Source organism: Mustela lutreola, chromosome 10 (genome assembly GCF_030435805.1).
Source record: "Mustela lutreola isolate mMusLut2 chromosome 10, mMusLut2.pri, whole genome shotgun sequence".
NCBI lineage: Eukaryota > Metazoa > Chordata > Mammalia > Carnivora > Mustelidae > Mustela > Mustela lutreola.
Genome location: NC_081299.1, coordinates 46,910,549 through 46,927,370, shown reverse-complemented (window position 1 = coordinate 46,927,370; position 16,822 = coordinate 46,910,549). Strand labels below are relative to the sequence as shown.

At 46.1% G+C, this 16,822-nt stretch overlaps 1 protein-coding gene across 5 annotated transcripts in view; it reads left to right on the top strand.

Annotated features, from left to right (window-relative positions):
* Positions 1-9,521: 9,521 nt before the first annotated feature.
* The window catches only part of DAB1 (DAB adaptor protein 1), a 1,141,240-nt gene continuing 1,133,939 nt past the window's right edge, over positions 9,522-16,822 (top strand). For 2 of the 5 annotated variants that reach the window (XM_059136979.1, XM_059136977.1), the window contains exon 1: positions 9,522-9,760. The gene's annotated coding sequence lies outside the window, so the exon portion shown is untranslated. The remainder of the gene's footprint in view (positions 9,761-16,822) is intronic. The other 3 variants (XM_059136982.1, XM_059136981.1, XM_059136983.1) reach the window with 2 other exon arrangements.

Sequence of the window (16,822 nt, the reverse complement as noted above, 5' to 3'; positions counted from 1 at the left end):
TATCTGCAAGTATGGCTCACCTCCCAGTCGTCTCCGTCTCCTGTATTCTGGCTTCTACTCTTATCACCCCCTCTGAAACTCTTCATTGGCCTACACACTTGAAACCCAATGGCCTTTTGTCAATCTTTATTCTGAGCTTGATCCCTCATTAACATGTGGCACTTAAACCTCCCTTTGCTTTGGCTACAAAGCTAATCCTTTTCAGGGCTTTCTTCCTACCTCTCTGGTCACTCCTCAGTGCCCTCTACAGGCTCTTCCTCTTTTTCTATCTTATTCTGTTCTTACTGGACCCACTTTCTGAGAAGTCTGATCACCTCCATATGTTTAATTACCTCTACAGATCGATGACTCCTACGATGGTATCTTACGCCCAGACCTAAATCTGGTGTCACAGGCATGTGGACCCAGTTGCCACTTAGATATCATTACTTGAATGCTTCATAGTGAACTCAAAATCAATATTTTGGGGAACTGATGAGTCCATAGACAGTTTTGGTAAATTCTATCTGGGCGATATCTGGGGAATTCAAATTCTCCTCAAACTGGGTTTGTAAGCTTGTCTGAGGGCTGTTGTTAGAGTCAGAGAAGCATCTTTTCCTTACTCCTGTTTTGTAAGAAGAAGATTTTATTTTCTCTTTGCATGCTCCTGGACTTTATTTGTCCTTCTCTAGAAGAATTAAAGTAATTTTTCTGAATATGAATTTAGGAATAATAACTAGGCATGGTCAGTTCAGATCCTTCTTCCTTTTCTCTCTTAGGAGAGGGTTTGTCTTCAGAGAGCAGTGGTTTCCCTCTGCTTACCCATTCCTCAGGTCTTACCTGGCCAGGCAGCCCGGGTAAGACAGTTCAGCTATGCCTTGGACTGGGGACCATGACTGCCCAGTTTTGGGGTTAACTATTTGCAAGCCTCTTCCATAAGAAACTTCCGTGAAAGCCTGCCCTCTTTCCCAATGCACCAAATCCTGTGCGATGTCTGCATACACACTGCTCCATCTCTACATCCTTTATCTCTGCTCCAGCTTGTTTAAGCTTTTTGTAATTTTATGTTGTCCCTCTTCAAGGAAAGAGAAAAGAAGAAAACTATTACTTTTGAATGTCCACTATGGGCTAGTTAAATCATCTCATTTAATTTTACAATCCTATTAGACCAACATTGTTATTGTCCCATTTTAACAATAGAGGAAACCACCGCTCAGAGAAGTTAAGCAGTTTGCGCAAGGACACACAGTGAGCTTGTTCATTCAGTAATTATTGAGTATTTGGGGCAATCCAGAAATTGAACCCAGAATATTTTTATTTCAAAATCTTTAACCTGTTAACACAGGACACTGATAACTTTTCTAGCTAGAGCGTCAGATCCCCAAGGGCATAATCCTTTCCATGGATCCCCCCAACACCTATGAACTCACATTAACTGAAAACACCCCTCTCCCCGTAGAAGTATCAAAAAGGAAATTCAATCAATTCCATCACAGTTGACAGTCTTTGAGATCTGGGCTCTCTCTCCAACTACCAAATTGTCCTCTCTGCTGGGTGGCCGGTCTCCCTTTAATACCTGGTGTTCTCCCTGTGTTCATTTGTGCCAAGAATCATTAAACCATAGACCACAGAACTGCCAGGAGCCCCGGACTCCACCTAGTCCAATGCCACATGTTCATAAAGAAGAACCTGAGCCTGAACAGGGCAAGCACCTGGCCCACAGCCACACAGTGATTTAAAGGCAGAACTGAAAGTAGAGCCCTTATTTAGCTGGTGGCCTTGGAAACCATATTCCGTTCATTTTTTCCAAAAAGCCCCCAACTAGACCTGCGAAATATCTTGGCCAGTTGGTTTAAAGGATTTTCTTTTTCACTCTCTTCCGTGACTGAACTCCTGAAACAGATTGGACTGAACAACTGAGCAGTAGGGAGGCAAAGTAAACAGAATGGGTCCTTGGTGCCCCCGGCATGTCTGTTGTCTGCAGCAACTCGTCACTGCCTGTGAGGCTGACAGACACAGCTGCTCCTTTGCGGGGGTTCTCCGACTCCTCCTGGTATGCAAAGAGACCCACAGTCGCAGTGGCCGAAAGGAGCGCCTACACGTGCCTGTCCTGGGGATCCCTGCATTATCCTTGCGTGCCTGTGTGTGTGGGGGGGCGGGGTGCTGGTGTGAGGCCTCCCTGTGATGACCCCGCACACTTAAAATCCGAATCAGCACATTTTCTCTGGCCCCAGCAAAGTCTGGCACGGATTCTTGGAGGTCTGGCAGAGCTCCCCGCTCAAGCGGGAGGGACCCAGGACCTGTTAACTTTACTGAAGCTGGGTTCCAGCTGAGGCTCTCGCAACTCCTACTTCACCTTTGCGCCTTACATCCTCGGCTGTCACCTCACAGATGTCACTTGGACTCTTTGAGGCTCTAGCTGTCCCAACTTCTAGATTAAGCAGCTAATGTCTATTTTGTAGCATTGTTTAAAGAATCAATTAGAATCTAGGGTTGCTCCAAGTGGAATATGTTTTACAGAAGAATTTCATTTGGGTAGCCACCTATTTAATTGAATTTTAATGCCAACACATACCACGGATAATAGGCTGTCCCTTAGATATGCAGTGCCCTTGTGCAGATTTGGGGAGGAGAAAGCCCTGTTGGCCAGTTGTAGCCTCAAGGGCAGGCTTGGCAAGTGGAAGTGACTTCCAGTGAAGGAAAGGTTGTTTCTAGCTGCAGCTAGACCTCACCCTCTACCCCAGTACACGGTTTGGTGAGTACAGAGCAGACTGGATTTCAGCCCATCCTACCCTGTCATCTGGGCACCTTTGCGTGGCCATATGCAGACACCTGTCCAAACACTCACTCCCTCTTAGCAGTCAACGACTTCACCTGTTGTGCCAATAACGTAGCCCTTAAAGGCATTTGAGATTGAGTTCTGTTAGGACCAGTGATACCCGACACTGAGCACGGTGTCTGTGACACACACAGTAGGGTCTGAATGAATATTTTCATGGAGAAGGAGGGAGGCTTAAAGTGGATAGCCTATGTAACAATGCCCAGTGCGTAATTCAGCGAATGCTTATTGCATGAATGAATGAGCTTACAGCCTAGTTAGGAAAACAAGACATAAATCCTCATGAGAAATGTTTAATAACAATAAAAATTTCAAATTATGGCATAATACAACAACCCCAGAGATGGTGCAAGTCAGCATAGGAGTGTCAAATTAATTGCCAGGCAATAATTTTTGTAGGAGATCAAAAGGGTGGGGGAGATCCATTTGTGGCCTCAGAGTCAGAAAGCCTGGATGAGTTCTTGTTTGTGTACTTACACAGCACGTTTATTCATTCATCAAATGTTTCCCAGGCCCATATTAGTGCCAGCCTGTCTGCTAGACTCTGGGGATGCACAGAGGAACAGCACAGAGCCCATAGCCTCGAGGAGCTCGCAGGCTAGTGGGAGACAACAGCCAGGCAAACAGATGATATAAATAAGGATGCTATAAATAATGTGCTGTGGAGACAAGAGGGAGGGGTCAATGACCTCATGCACACAGTAGGTGTGTCATCAATCATAGCATTGTAGTGGGTCCCTTTGATTACCATCTGATCACATCTCTGAATAAGTCTTCACAATTCAACACATATTTAAGTGCCTAAAGCTCTCACGTTTCTCTACCCCATTTTCCTCCCTCTTTTCTGATGTCTGCTGATAGCCTGTAAGGGTGCTGTGCTGTCTGCCTGCTGGCCCTTGGAGAGTGGACTGCACTCAGAGGCTCACAGTTGCCAGGGCAGGCCTACGTCATCTTCAGAACTCTACGGAGCTACCAGGGAGCCTTTCCTGCCAAGTCCATCCTCCTTGCAGTCCCTCGAATCACCTTGGCAACCATGAATCTGTAGATTCTTTGGCAGCAATGCCAGTGATGGTGAGGGTATTCTCTTAAACCTCCACTACAAGGGGAGAAACATACACCTTCTCCAACAGGCAGCACTGGGCTCTCAGTCCTCCCTCTCTTCAAGGAAGGGGCAGGCCAGAAGGGACACCCTCTTTTCACAGACCCTGTAACTGAGCTCTGTGGCCAAAGGCCCCGGAGAAGCAGCAGTGATGCAATGGGTGGGGTACAGTCACTGGGGCAAGAAGTCCCAGAATTGACTCCTAGCCATGTTACCTCCCAACAGGGGAGCTCAGACATATCGCTTTGATCTCCTGGGGTCTCCGTTTCTCTATATGTAAAATGGACGGAGTAGTACCTACCTCACAGGCTTATTTTGGGCATTACATCAAGGTGGAGTAATGAACATGAGTTGACTACAAAACGGAGGCCCAAATACCATTGTCCAGGTCACTGAGCAAGTTACCAGCCAAAAGCGAACTAGAACCACTCTTGTGTTCTGTCTCCCAGTTTGGCAATCTCCTCCTTCCCCCTCCCCCCTGCCCTTTGTCCCCTGCAGTATTCACCCACCAGTGCTTGCCTTGGTCATGAAGAAGACAAGTGTGAGAAAGTGTGGATGGCCCAAGGCAGACTGCCTGCATTAGGTTGAGAATAGCAGTCTTCTAGTGGTGGCTCAATGCCACTAGGCCAATAGGAATTGCACACTGTCCTCTGGTAGAGCTGGACACACAGTATTCTAAGGAATGACATTTGGTATTAAGCAGCAACACTACCAGATTACAAGAAGTGATGATCCTGCCATGCCGAGCCTTGGTTACAGAGCAGGGTCAGCAAATAAATACTAAATACAGCCACCATCCACATCCACCTGTGGCCCCATCAGTCATCAGTCTCACCCTTCTTTACTATTGATTCCTGGTAGGGACTCAGAACCCTACCATTTCCTATCAATCAACTGCTGTTGTCATTCATTCGATAAACATTAGTCAAGTGCCCAAGATGTGCTAGGTACTGAAGAAAAGTCAGACATGGCCTTGACTAATAAAGCTGATATTCTATCATTCCAGAAGCAATTTGTTTGCCATCCTAGTTTCTAATCCTATTGTGCTCCATGCTTGCAATCAGTGCAGGATGATAGAACAGGCAAAGGCTTTGAAATTAGGGAAGGCTGTTGTCTGAATGTGGCTCTGCCACCATAGTAGATGGCTCTTAATGTTGTGTCCAGTACTGTTGACTTGGTAATGGGATCTCTCTGCTGTAGGGGAACCGCCTCGCCCCTGCTCCATTGATGTTTGGCTACAGGAATGGGTCTGCGTCAGGCTTGGCCAGTCATAGTACACATTTATCCTTGGCCAGAGTAGAGGTTAGGCATGTGATCCAATCCAGGACAGGAAGAAAAAAAATTATTTTTGGTAGGACTTATATGCTTGAAACTGGGAAGTAGACTTTCTTTATTTCTTTCTTTCTATTTTTTAAAAGATTTTATTTATTTGAGAGAGAAAGAGATCATGAGAGGGGAGAGGTCAGAGGGAGAAGCAGAATCCCCACTGAGCAGGGAACCTGATGCAGGACTCGATTCTGGAACTCCAGGATCATGACCTCAGCTAAAGACAGTTGCCCAGCCAACTGAGCCACCCAGGCACCCCCAGAATATCTCTTTGTTGAGATGATATAAAACTAGAGCTCCCAGTAGCCATGTCCCTGCCCGCCACCCTCCCCTTGGAAAGAAGCTGTCTGCAGAGAGGGGGAATGCAGGGAGAACAAGCTATAGAGGAAAGTGAAGAAGAGAGAGGAGGAGAGGGAGAGAGAGCTGGAGGTCGATCACAGACACAAGGGTAGCATCACACTCAATGAAGACTCGAGTTGGACTCCCCAGGACTGCTAAGTGACACCAGCCAATACATTCCCTTTGCTTTTAGCTGTTGATCCTGACCTCTTAGACAGAGGTGAGTGGGGTGGGGGGCAGTGCTGGAGGAGGGAATAAGCATATTTCTGCAGAGAGCAAGAAGGATAAGCAACAAGGATTCTGGAGAACAATTCCAACTGTCTCGGTACCAATAAACATTTAAAAGGGGGATTGAACGAACATCCTGTCGCACATTTTCCTTTGAGCATAGATCTGAAGTGAATGTGCTCAGGGTGGTACTGCCTCCCCTGTGGTCTGTAAGTCCCCACAGGGCCTGGGATTTGTTGCTCCCATATTTTCCCTCCAGCTACTGACTGTAATATTCATCCTTTTATCTTTGTAGGGTGCATTGTGCTTTGAAAAACACTTTCATCTGGATTATCTCATTTGATTCCCAGGGCATCTGTGAAAAAGGCAGGGTGGGGATTACTATTCTTGCCTGTCAGATTGAAAAACAGAGGCTTGGGCCCTGGGATCTTGGCACCTGAAAAGAAAGACAGGCAGTGATCTCACAGGAAATGAGTGGCACAGAGGAGGAAGGGTCGCTGGATTTGGAGCCAGAAGGCGCAGGCCTGTGTCCTGGCTCTTTTACTTACTAGTTGTCTGACTTTGGGCAAATCACTCCATCCCTCCCAGTCTCAATTTTTCTGTCAGCCAGATCTATAGGGATGATGCTTTCCTCCAGGGATTCTTGTGAGTATCTTAGGAGATGATACGAAACAAAGGGTTTGTGAGCTCTAAAATGTCGCTCACCTGTTCAGGGCTGATTTCTGTGAGCGATGGGCAGTGGTGTCCTGAATTCAGCTAGTCCAGGCTCACAAGAGCTGGGGGGCACCCCTCCTCCCAACTCCACATCCACGGACATCATGTTGATAACTCAAAATCCGATATGGTGAGAATATTTACACCAAGGGAATTGGCAAATGCCACAAATCAGAGCTTTGTTTTTTCCTCTGGAGAGTCCTTTGTCAACCAGCACAATAATGGTGGTGGGACGGAAGGAGAGGACTAGAGAAGGATATAATTATTTAAGATGCATTCTGTATTTTGAGTATGTTCTGATAGCAGCCCCTTTTCATATTCACGCCTCCCGGGGAGGCAGATACTGACCCTACTTGATAGATGAGGTAATTAAAACTTAGGCAGCACTCAGAACCTGCTCAAGAACACACTGTAAATGACAGAGCAGGGACTCAAAGCCAGGTCTCACCTTCTCTCTGAGCTCCATGCAGCAGATCAAAGATGCTCCATTATCATCTGGTCTTTCCTTGATCTCCAACCTATAAAAGTGAGCAAGCAAGTCAGTTCCTAGTGCCACTTGACATTTTAGATCCTTGTTTGGACTTCAGTGTCCTAGTATCCAAAGAAAACTGGCATGGAGAAAGATGGGGAGGAGTGTAAGACACTGAGCTGCGTGTAAGGGAATGAACTGACCGTCTTTGGGAACTAGTTGGATAAGTGCCTGAGAATGCTAGAAGTTAGACAACTCTGTTAGGTTGGGGTTACTTGAAGCATTCAGGCACAAAACGGGAGAAAGGCAAGAGCACCTGGGTCCAAGTGCCGGCTCTGTTATATCACGAACTGGGGTTCAGCTCCTTCATCTGTCAAAGTGGGGGGATACCCAAACATTCCTGGGAAAAGGATTCTGAAGTCCTCTGGAATCTATTACACTGCATGGATGCAAGAGATTTTCATGTGTCTCAGCTGAGAACCTTTCCTCCTGTTGCTAAGAGAGAAAGGACTGTTTCATCTCCAGCTCTATAGGCCATCCTACCCCACCCAGCCCTTCCCCCTCCTTCTAGTTTATACTTCCAGCGCTTCATATGATGATGTCCTGCTTGCTTTAAACTAGACGATGGTGTCAGGCAGGAAAAGAACATCAACACAACCTAAACAAAATGAAAATTGGTTTCCTGCTTGGAAAGAAGACAGAGGATGGGTGCAGAACGTGGGATTACCAATACAAGCCTTTTGGTAGGTGTCAAGAGGAACTCTTTCTAGACCCAAGTTTACATCTGCCAGGTCCTGGGCAGGACAGTTCCAGCATAGGGATGGCAGAGCCTCCCTTCCCTCAGATGGAACAGAGGTATTGTAGGAGCACTCTGGAGGCCCCTGGAGGAGCACTTTGGAGGTTCTAGAAGTGATAAATACAGTGAAGATGAAACACTTATTTATCACTTTAGTCCTTCGTCCCCTTACTTAATACAATAATTTAATAAGAATATATATTATTATTTACATTTTCCAGGTGAGGAAAGAGATTAACCTTCAAGCTTCCAAGGTACTGGCCAAGTGGCCCTCCCCTCAGCTAACCTAGTGGAGGAGGAGAGGTCACTATGGTTGGGCCAGCCAGGAAAAGGAAGGGGACTTTTATGCACCACTGTAGGAGCCTCTGATTACTCCCCCTGTTTCCACCCATGTCCCTTCCAGTCTATTCTCTGCATAACAGATAACAACCTAGGTGAGCATTTACAAATGCAATACTACTATCTCCAATCCCAGAACAATCACATCTCCCTGAACTCCAAACTTCTGAGTCGAATTACCTGACCTCCTCCTGTAAGACCAACCTCTCTCTCTGACTTCCCCATCTTATCTCATACCACTAATGACCACTCTCGCTGTCTTCCAGCCACAGTCAGTTTCCTTCTGCTCTTCAAATATGTTCAACTCACTCCTGCCTCAGGGCCTTTGCACTTGCTCTTCTGTCTTTAGTGTTTCCCCTTCAGATCTTTTATGCCTGGCTCCTTACCATCTTGTCGACAGTCCTTTACCAACCAGCAGCCGGATGTCCTACCCTGGTCATTTCCTATCACATTAGCTACCACCTCACATCAAGTGGTTGTCATTTGCATTGCCATAATTAGTAGTATCTGTCAGTGTCCTGCTAATTTGCTGGGGTTTTTTTCTGTGTCCTTGTACCAGTGAGAAAGTTTCAAGAGAGTAAGGATCACTTGCCTATCTTTCTGGGAAGTCCTACCCCACTCCATAAAATAGAGACTGTCACATAAGTAAGCACACAGTAAATACTTTTGAATAAGTGAGCTGTTACTGTTGTGTTATTATCCCAGGAAAGAAGGACCTGTAGGGGATGAAGGAAGAAAGTTCTCACTCAACATGTGTCAAGTTCTGTGCTTATCTCATTTGGGTCTCACAACAATCCTATGAGACAGATAATCTGATTCCCATTTTGCAGATGAAGAAATGCAGGCTCCATCATCATTCACTAGTTTGCTTATGGACACAGCACTGAAACTGGAACCCTTGTCTGCCTGCTCCTCAGCCTACATACTGGATCTTGGGAAGAGCAGAACTGTGTCTCTAAGACACAGAGAAATGTGTGTCTGCTGCTGCAAAGCCTCGTGTGTGTGAAAGCGGGGAAGAGGCTGTGTAAAGGCACGTGCTGGCCAAGACTACAACAGCAGCAAAGACGGCTCCCCCTAATAAATTGTCCCTACATAGCCTCAAGTCCAGACCTCTTCGGGAAACAGCCAGTCCCACAAGGTGAGCACCGCAGAATGGCTGCACGATGTAGGCCCCACTGAGATCAGAGAGGCGAGAGAGTCTTCCAGCGTGTACTGAGGTCCTCTCCTCACAGTGTTCACATCCTGGCCCGGTAGGCTTTGCTACTGCTGCGGGCTCCTGCATTCTGCGCTAGGTGGCGAAATGCTGTGGGGCTCCCCTATTCGGGGGAATGCGGTAGTGATGTATAAGGTATGAAAGATGTGGCCTGCAGAGAGCCGGCACTATCTCTACCGCTGCTGCTACTGCTGTTGCTGCCGCTGCTGCCGCCACCACTACTGCTGCCGGCAGAGCTGCTGGGAGTGAGCTGAGCATCCCCCGTCCGGGATACCCAGCTCCGCGGCAGCTCCCGCGCCCTGGCCCTACACAGACCTGCCAACCCCAGGGAACAAAAGCGGAGCCCCACTGCCCTCTCCTGCAGCCGGAGGATGAGTCGAGAGGGCTGAGCGGAGAGTGTGGTCCTCAGCCGCGGGAAGGTAGGAGAAGGTGTTGCGCTCGCTTGCCTCGGCGTGGTAGGCTCGGGGTAGGCGCGCCGGGGTGGGTGGGGATGGCCGCGCCGACCAATCTGTCCCGCGGGTGCTGCCCGGACCCGGCGAGGTGGTCATCTGGATCGTTGCGCCCGCACCGCCTGCCCAACGCGGGGAGGGTGCCGCGCTCCCGCAGCCGCGAGGGAGCCCCCTGGGTGGGAACTGGAGGCGGCGAGGGAAAAGTCTGGAGCCCGAAGCCAGGCAGCGGCGGCTGCGGAGGGGCTGCCGTGGCACTTGGAGGCGTGCGACTTGCTGCGAAAAGCGGGCGGGCGGCGGCTGCAGTGTGCGCAAAGTTTTGGGTGGCGCGCAAAGACGCAGACCAGGGCCGCCGCGCAGAACCGCGCAAGTTGTGGCCGGAACCCGAGGGCGGCCCCCCGGGGCACCCACGGGGACTCGCCGACACTGGGACAAGTGGTTTTTGCTCCCCCCGCGGTAGCTGAGACTGGGTTGACGCGCAGCTACTTAACCCTTCCCAGCCCAGGCGAAACAACTTAATCCTCTCAGAGGCGGTTGGACACAGGCTGGTTGGGCAGCGTCGAGGTTCCCGGCTCTGTCCTTTTGTGGTCTTGGGCACTTCCCTACTCATTCTGGGTTTTCTGTGATTTTTCTGTCCACTCCTGTGTCCAGAAACAAGGCAAGGTGGCTGCGGGTCTTTCCCCCAGTCTGTAGTTTTACCCCTCGCGCCACCTGGACACGTTTTTTTTTTTTTTTTTTTTTTTTTTTTCTCTTCCCCACCCCACCCCCAGTTTGGCTCTTTGAGGCTGCCTTGAAAAATGAGATGATTAATCAATTAGGTTAGTGGCCAATTAGGCATAACCTTGTAGCAAAATAATTATGCCCGGCTCTCTGGGCTTTCACTGGTGATGAGATGGGAATCCAGCCCAGGTGGAGGGGCTGTTCCGAAAAGATATGGCTGATGGGGGAATTTCTGGGAATTTAAGATTAAAAAAAAAAAAAAAAAAAAAAAAAGAAATCCGAATGTATGGTGGCGGCAGAGGTTGTGAGGATTCAGTAGGGGTATGCGTGTGTGCATCTGTTCCTTTTTTCCGCGCCCCCCCCACCCAACCCCAGGAAATTAACCCTTGACAGCACAGTCTGGGTGGACTTTGCAGGCAGCATGTTTCCAACAGCTCAGAAAAGGTGTGTCCCCTGCTTGCCAGCCCCATCCCCCTTGTCTCTGGGGGGGACTCTCCCCTGGAAATCGCCTCACAGTGGCTTTGCTGCTGTTTTGGGAGGGTGAGTTCCGAGGAATGCATTTTAGTTTCATGTCCAAGGAATCGCGTCGTTGCAGAAGGAGGTTCTTGTGCTCTGGCTTCCGAGGATGCACATTCCCCCCACTCTTGTTAAATAAAGCGGTTATTAAATGGGTGCAAATGGGAGACAATCTGTCTTCAGGGCTGGGAAGTTCTGCTGCTGAGCGGGGCTTCCTTTTTCTTTTTTGGAGTGACTGGCGGGGTTTGGCACTGCAGTATTACAATACAGCCATATTAAAAAGGTCTTCAGAGCTTAGAGCCCTCTACCACTGCAGCCCCGTCTTCAGCAGACTTCCTTTCTCAAATCCTTTTTGCCAGCAGCATACACGGGATTTCTAATGTGCACCCTGTGCATTTGAATCCCTTTCTGTCTCTATTTTAAGCTCATCCTATCTGTTTATGCATCGGGACCCTATATCCTGGATTTATTTTCAGAAGGCAGACACCTAGAGCTGTTCCCAGGGCAGAGGGATTTTTTTTTTGCAACAGGTCCTAGGTCTGGGTTTTCTAATAATGAGTCCCCCTGGCATTTAGTGAGCCAGGGTCCTCGCCTTTCCACCGGGGACCTGACCACGTTGGACCAGGTGGTCCCTGACATCCCCTGCAGTGCTGACATGAGCTGGTTCTGAATTTTATGGCTTTTCTTCCTTTCTGAGCTGATCAAGAGGAGTAGCTGAGCAGTGCGATATGACAGCAGCCGTGCCACCTCACTCTCAGCGGAGAAAGCTGGCTGGGGCTTAGGAGCAAATAGGAATTGCCCAGCTGGAAGGCTGCCTAGTGATACTGGTATTCAGGGACGACTGGGAGCCATAGGCTCCACCCGCTTTCCTCAAAATGAAGGGCCACTGTTCAGCCCTCTCTCTCTTTTCCGAGACTTATTTATTTATTTTTCTTGAAGCAGGACTCAGCCGTTCACCTCACTGCGATCCTGTTTGTTACTCGTCTCTTGTGCTAGCAAAGGCCTTCCTCCTCTTCTAAAATTGTAGCTTTTTTAGATAGTGGGAAGGGAGATGGGGGGAGAAGGAAGGGAGAGAGGACAGAGTGAAAGAGCATGAGGTGGGGAGAGTGGGAAAAGAGAGAGAGAGAGAGCTTCAGGCTGCGAAAACAGGCAGGCAGTGGGAAAGAAGCAGGAGAGGTAGAGAATGAAGGGAGAAGGGAAGGAAGAAATGTAGGCACGGGAGGACATACAGGGAGGAGGAATTCTAGCTCGCAGAAGGGGAGAGAAAGGCCCATATGAACCAAAGTCTTGTTTTATTACCTGGCTTGAAAAAATGTAGAGGAAAACCCTGAACCGCAAAAGACTCATTCCAGATAGACTTGCTAGGAACTGAGCTTTGACATAATCAGATAATTACTTATGACATAAACATTGCACCGCAGAAAACCCATCAACTCTGGTTCTTGTCTCTTCCTTGACTGGGGGATGCAGTTGCTGGTGTGGGGTTGGAGCTGGCAAGGATTTGTTTGTTAGTAGATGTGCTTTGCATAGCCCCAAAAGCACTCTCATTGGGGTCAGATTGGGGTACTCCCTTTGGACAAGCTGAGTGTCCAAATGACTTTGGAGGGGAAGGTATCCCTTTGTCTTTAGGTCCATCATTCATAGAATGGCCAAATTTTTAAAATTGTATTTTTCATTTATTTAAAGTTGGAGGAAAAAAGAATAATGATAGTAAACACTTTTTTTTTTTTTTAAGATTTTATTTATTTATTCGACAGAGAGAGATCACCAGTAGGCAGAGAGGCAGGCAGAGAGAGAGAGGGGAGGAAGCAGGCTCCCTGCCGAGCAGAGAGAGAGCCCGATGCGGGACTCGATCCCAGGACCCTGAGATCATGACCTGAGCCGAAGGCAGCGGCTTAACCCACTGAGCCACCCAGGCGCCCCGATAGTAAACACTTTTCCCTGCCATCTAAAACTAAGAGTGATGGGAAAGTCATTCCAATTAATTTTCTCTTCTCCAGCCGCCTTGTCCTTGTTCCAGACCATCCTCAGTTCCTCCGACTCCTCTTCTGGCCTCCAGTACAGGCCCTCCCCAGAGCTGTGACTTGATCTTTCTAAAACATAGCTTTGATCATGTTCTTCCCCAGATCAAAAAACATAAAAGTTTCCCTGTTGCCTAAAGCATATTATTCAAATATCTGACCATAGACTTCAGAGCCTTTCAGAGCCTGGCCTTCTGCTTCCCTCCTATACACACACACACACACACACACACACACCCTAACACACAGCATCACACCCATACACAAGACCTCTCTCACACACACACCACACACACACATGCATACACTCACCACACTCACATCACATATACATGCTACAGACGTGCCTTTCATAGATTTGTGGGTACAGCCTTTTTTCCTTCTCTAGAAAATACATTCCTACTCTACCTTGTGAACTCTGCTCGTCGGAAGGGTCACTTGAAGGTCCTGTGTGTCTCTTTCAATTTCCTGGAAATGGAAGAACAATATTAGCTTCCATACTTCTTATTGTGATGGTGGGAATAGGAATATTGGGACCCTCATGGCTACAAGCCCCATTTAGAGAATGAGAGCCACCGGTAGAAGAGAAAAGGGAGTGTTTCTCAGGTTGAAATCAACTTCGGTTGGGCTGCTTTGTGACACTGGTTGGTTTGGGCAAGGTGGTGACCATCACTTGGTAATAGACCCCTTCTTTGTCGGTGAGAGTGATGGAACCCTGTACCATTTAACAGTTGCTTACTTACAGCTTATGAAACAACCTTATTGTGGAGGACAGAAGACCCAGTGCCACTAGACAACCTTTCAATTTATCTAGCAAAGCCCATGAAGTTCCTGTCTCAAAGGGGACAGAATTAAACAAGAAAGAACACCAGATAAAGAATTCATTTGTATTCATAGGCTTTTAATAAATAAAAACGATTTTTTTTTTCCAAAATGAACTCTGAGCCATAGGTCTTGAGACTTCTTGTTTAATTAACATGCAGAATATGACTTCTTCTTGTTTCAAAATGACCATTTTTTTTTTTTTTTTTTGGAAGCTTGAGCTCAGATCTTTAGTGACATTTTTTCTTCCAGCAAATATTTACAGCCGAGCTGGAAACTGACAGGAAGGAGGGTTTAAAATGAAAATGTTACCAAACTGAAGTTTACATCTGAGTGAAACACATGGTGTCCCCATGGACAGAGTCCTAAGAACTCAAAATATTTGTCAATTTGTAGAACTTGAAGAAACCAAGCTGTTTCCTTTGTTAATGTGAACTCCAAAAATTATATTTTTGCTTATGCATGGTGGTGGCCTTTTCTGCTTCTTATCTGTTTGCTTTTACTGTGGTCATGGAGTTCCAGCCGTGAGTTTTTTCTTCATCCTCTGTTCTGGTTAAGGCAGACTGCCTGAGGGTTAGTTTCCAGGTTCATGTCTGTGTCCGTACTTGTACTTATGCAGTTTTTCCTGCTGGAAAGACCCTTCTTTTTCAGATCTCCTCCAGATCCACGAGGCTTTTAAGGCTGAGGTCAGTTGTCAAGTCCTGCATGAGGTTTTCTTAGTTAACTCTAATGAATATTGACCAGCACTGACCATGGTGGGTTTTTTTTTTTAATCACTTTATTAATTTTTCAAATTATGTGAATAATACAAGTTAACTGTTAAAAAATGTCAACATACAGAAAAAATATAAGAGGTTAGCAAAAATCATTTGAAATTCCCATGATGTTATCTGTAATTTAGTGGCTGTGCTTTCATTTATGTCCATAGACCCATATATTAGCATATATAGATGGATGTGATTTTTTGTGCTCTGCCTTATTATGAAAGCTGTTTGATTTTTGTCCTGGGCATCTATTTTTTTTTTAATTTTTTATTAACATGTAATGTATTATTAGCCCCAGGGGTACAGGTCTGTGAACTGCCAGGTTTATACACTTTACAGCACTTACCATAGTACATACCTTCCCCAGTATCCATAATGGGGCATCTATTTTTAAATACAGTTTTGTTTGCTTATTTACTGTCCCTTGCCCCCCAAACTAATCTAATAACCTATTCTTTTGTATTTTCTCTATGATTTAATAATATTTACATGTATATGTTCACACCAGTATTTACATACGGAAGGATTTTTGTCATTGATTTAAAAGATGAGATAGATGTATATGTATTTCTTGGCATCCTGTATTTCTCACTTAAAACACTATGGGATTGGGGTGCCTGGGTGGTTCAGTGGGTTAAAGCCTCTGCCTTCAGCTCAGGTCATGATCTCAGAGTCCTGAGGTAGAGCCCCGCATCCGACCCTCTGCTCAGCGGGGAGCCTGCTTCCCCCTCTCTCTCTGTCTCTCTGCCTACTTGTGATCTTTGTCTCTGTCAAATAAGTAAATGAAATCTTTAAAAAACAACAACAACAATAAACCACTATGGGAAACTCTTCTGCCCCCGACCCCCACCAGCCTTCCCTCAGCCAATGGGTATAGGTATACCACTCTTTTCAGTGACTTTGTGAGTTTCAGTGGTATGAATACACCACAAATTTTTCAACCATTTACCTACCGATGAGCATTTACTTTTGTTCCACTAATTTGTATACACAGTTCTGAAATAGGCATCCTTGTCTGTTTATCATTACCTGTTGCTATGCTTGCTCTCATATGAAGAGAGTCCCAAAACTAATATTTCTAAGACAAAGGATATGTACTTTTTAAAGTTTTAGGAGATAGTGCCATGTATCTTTCCAAGGAGAATGTAATAATTCACATTTCTGTTCACATAATAGTCTTTTCCCTATATCTTTGCCAGGAGCATGTGTTATCATTTACTTTAGCTAACCTGGTTAGGTGGCAAGTGGTAGCTTGTTGTTACTTACTTTGTGTTTTAGATCTCATGTTCATTGGACATTTGGATTTGCTTCTCGGTGCATGGCTAATTCATCTTTGCCCATTTTTCTTTTTGGTAGCTTGTCTTTTTCTTATCATTTCATAAGGGTTCCTTTCACATTCTTTTTTCTTTCATCTATATTGTATGTGACTTTCTTTCCTTGGAAGTTGGATCTGGTGTCATAATGATCTCTTTGTTTATGCTCAAACTAGACTGTGAGTTACTAGACGGTAATCATGTGTCTCTAGGACATCACATCCAGGGCAAGGCCTGAAAAAGTGTAGGTTCAGAATAAATGGTTATAACATTGACTACATGTGTGATATCCAAGTGTATTTCATTTAATATTGAATTATATGAAATAACATATACATGGCATCCATAGACTGGGATGTTTCAAATTAACAAAATTTCAAGATGACTGATGTTTTGGAAATATTTATAAATAAATTACTTTTCCCTCCTTTTTAAAATGAACATGGCTCAGAAATATCATTATGAGCATCAATTACTGTGTTGGGCTATATGCTTGATAACTTTAAGGACTTTATTTATTTATTTTTTAAGACTTTTATTTCTTTGAGAGAGAGAGAACATGAGCAGGAGTGCGGAGGGGCAGAGAGAGAGGGAGAAGCAGACTCCCTGCTGAGCAGGGAACCCATCATGGAGCTAGATCCCAGGACCCCAAGATCACGACCTGAGCCAAAGGCAGACGCTTAGCCAACTGAGTCATCCAAACCACTCCCTTAAGACTATTTAGTGATGCAGGACTGTTTGCCCCTATATACAAGTAACCTCAGACCTATGGATGTACAGATTTTAGATTCCAATATCTATTTTTTTTATACTTTTTCAGTCTTTATCCTCCCTATTGTATTGTGTCTTGGTTATTGTGTCTTGGTATTGTCAGTTTAT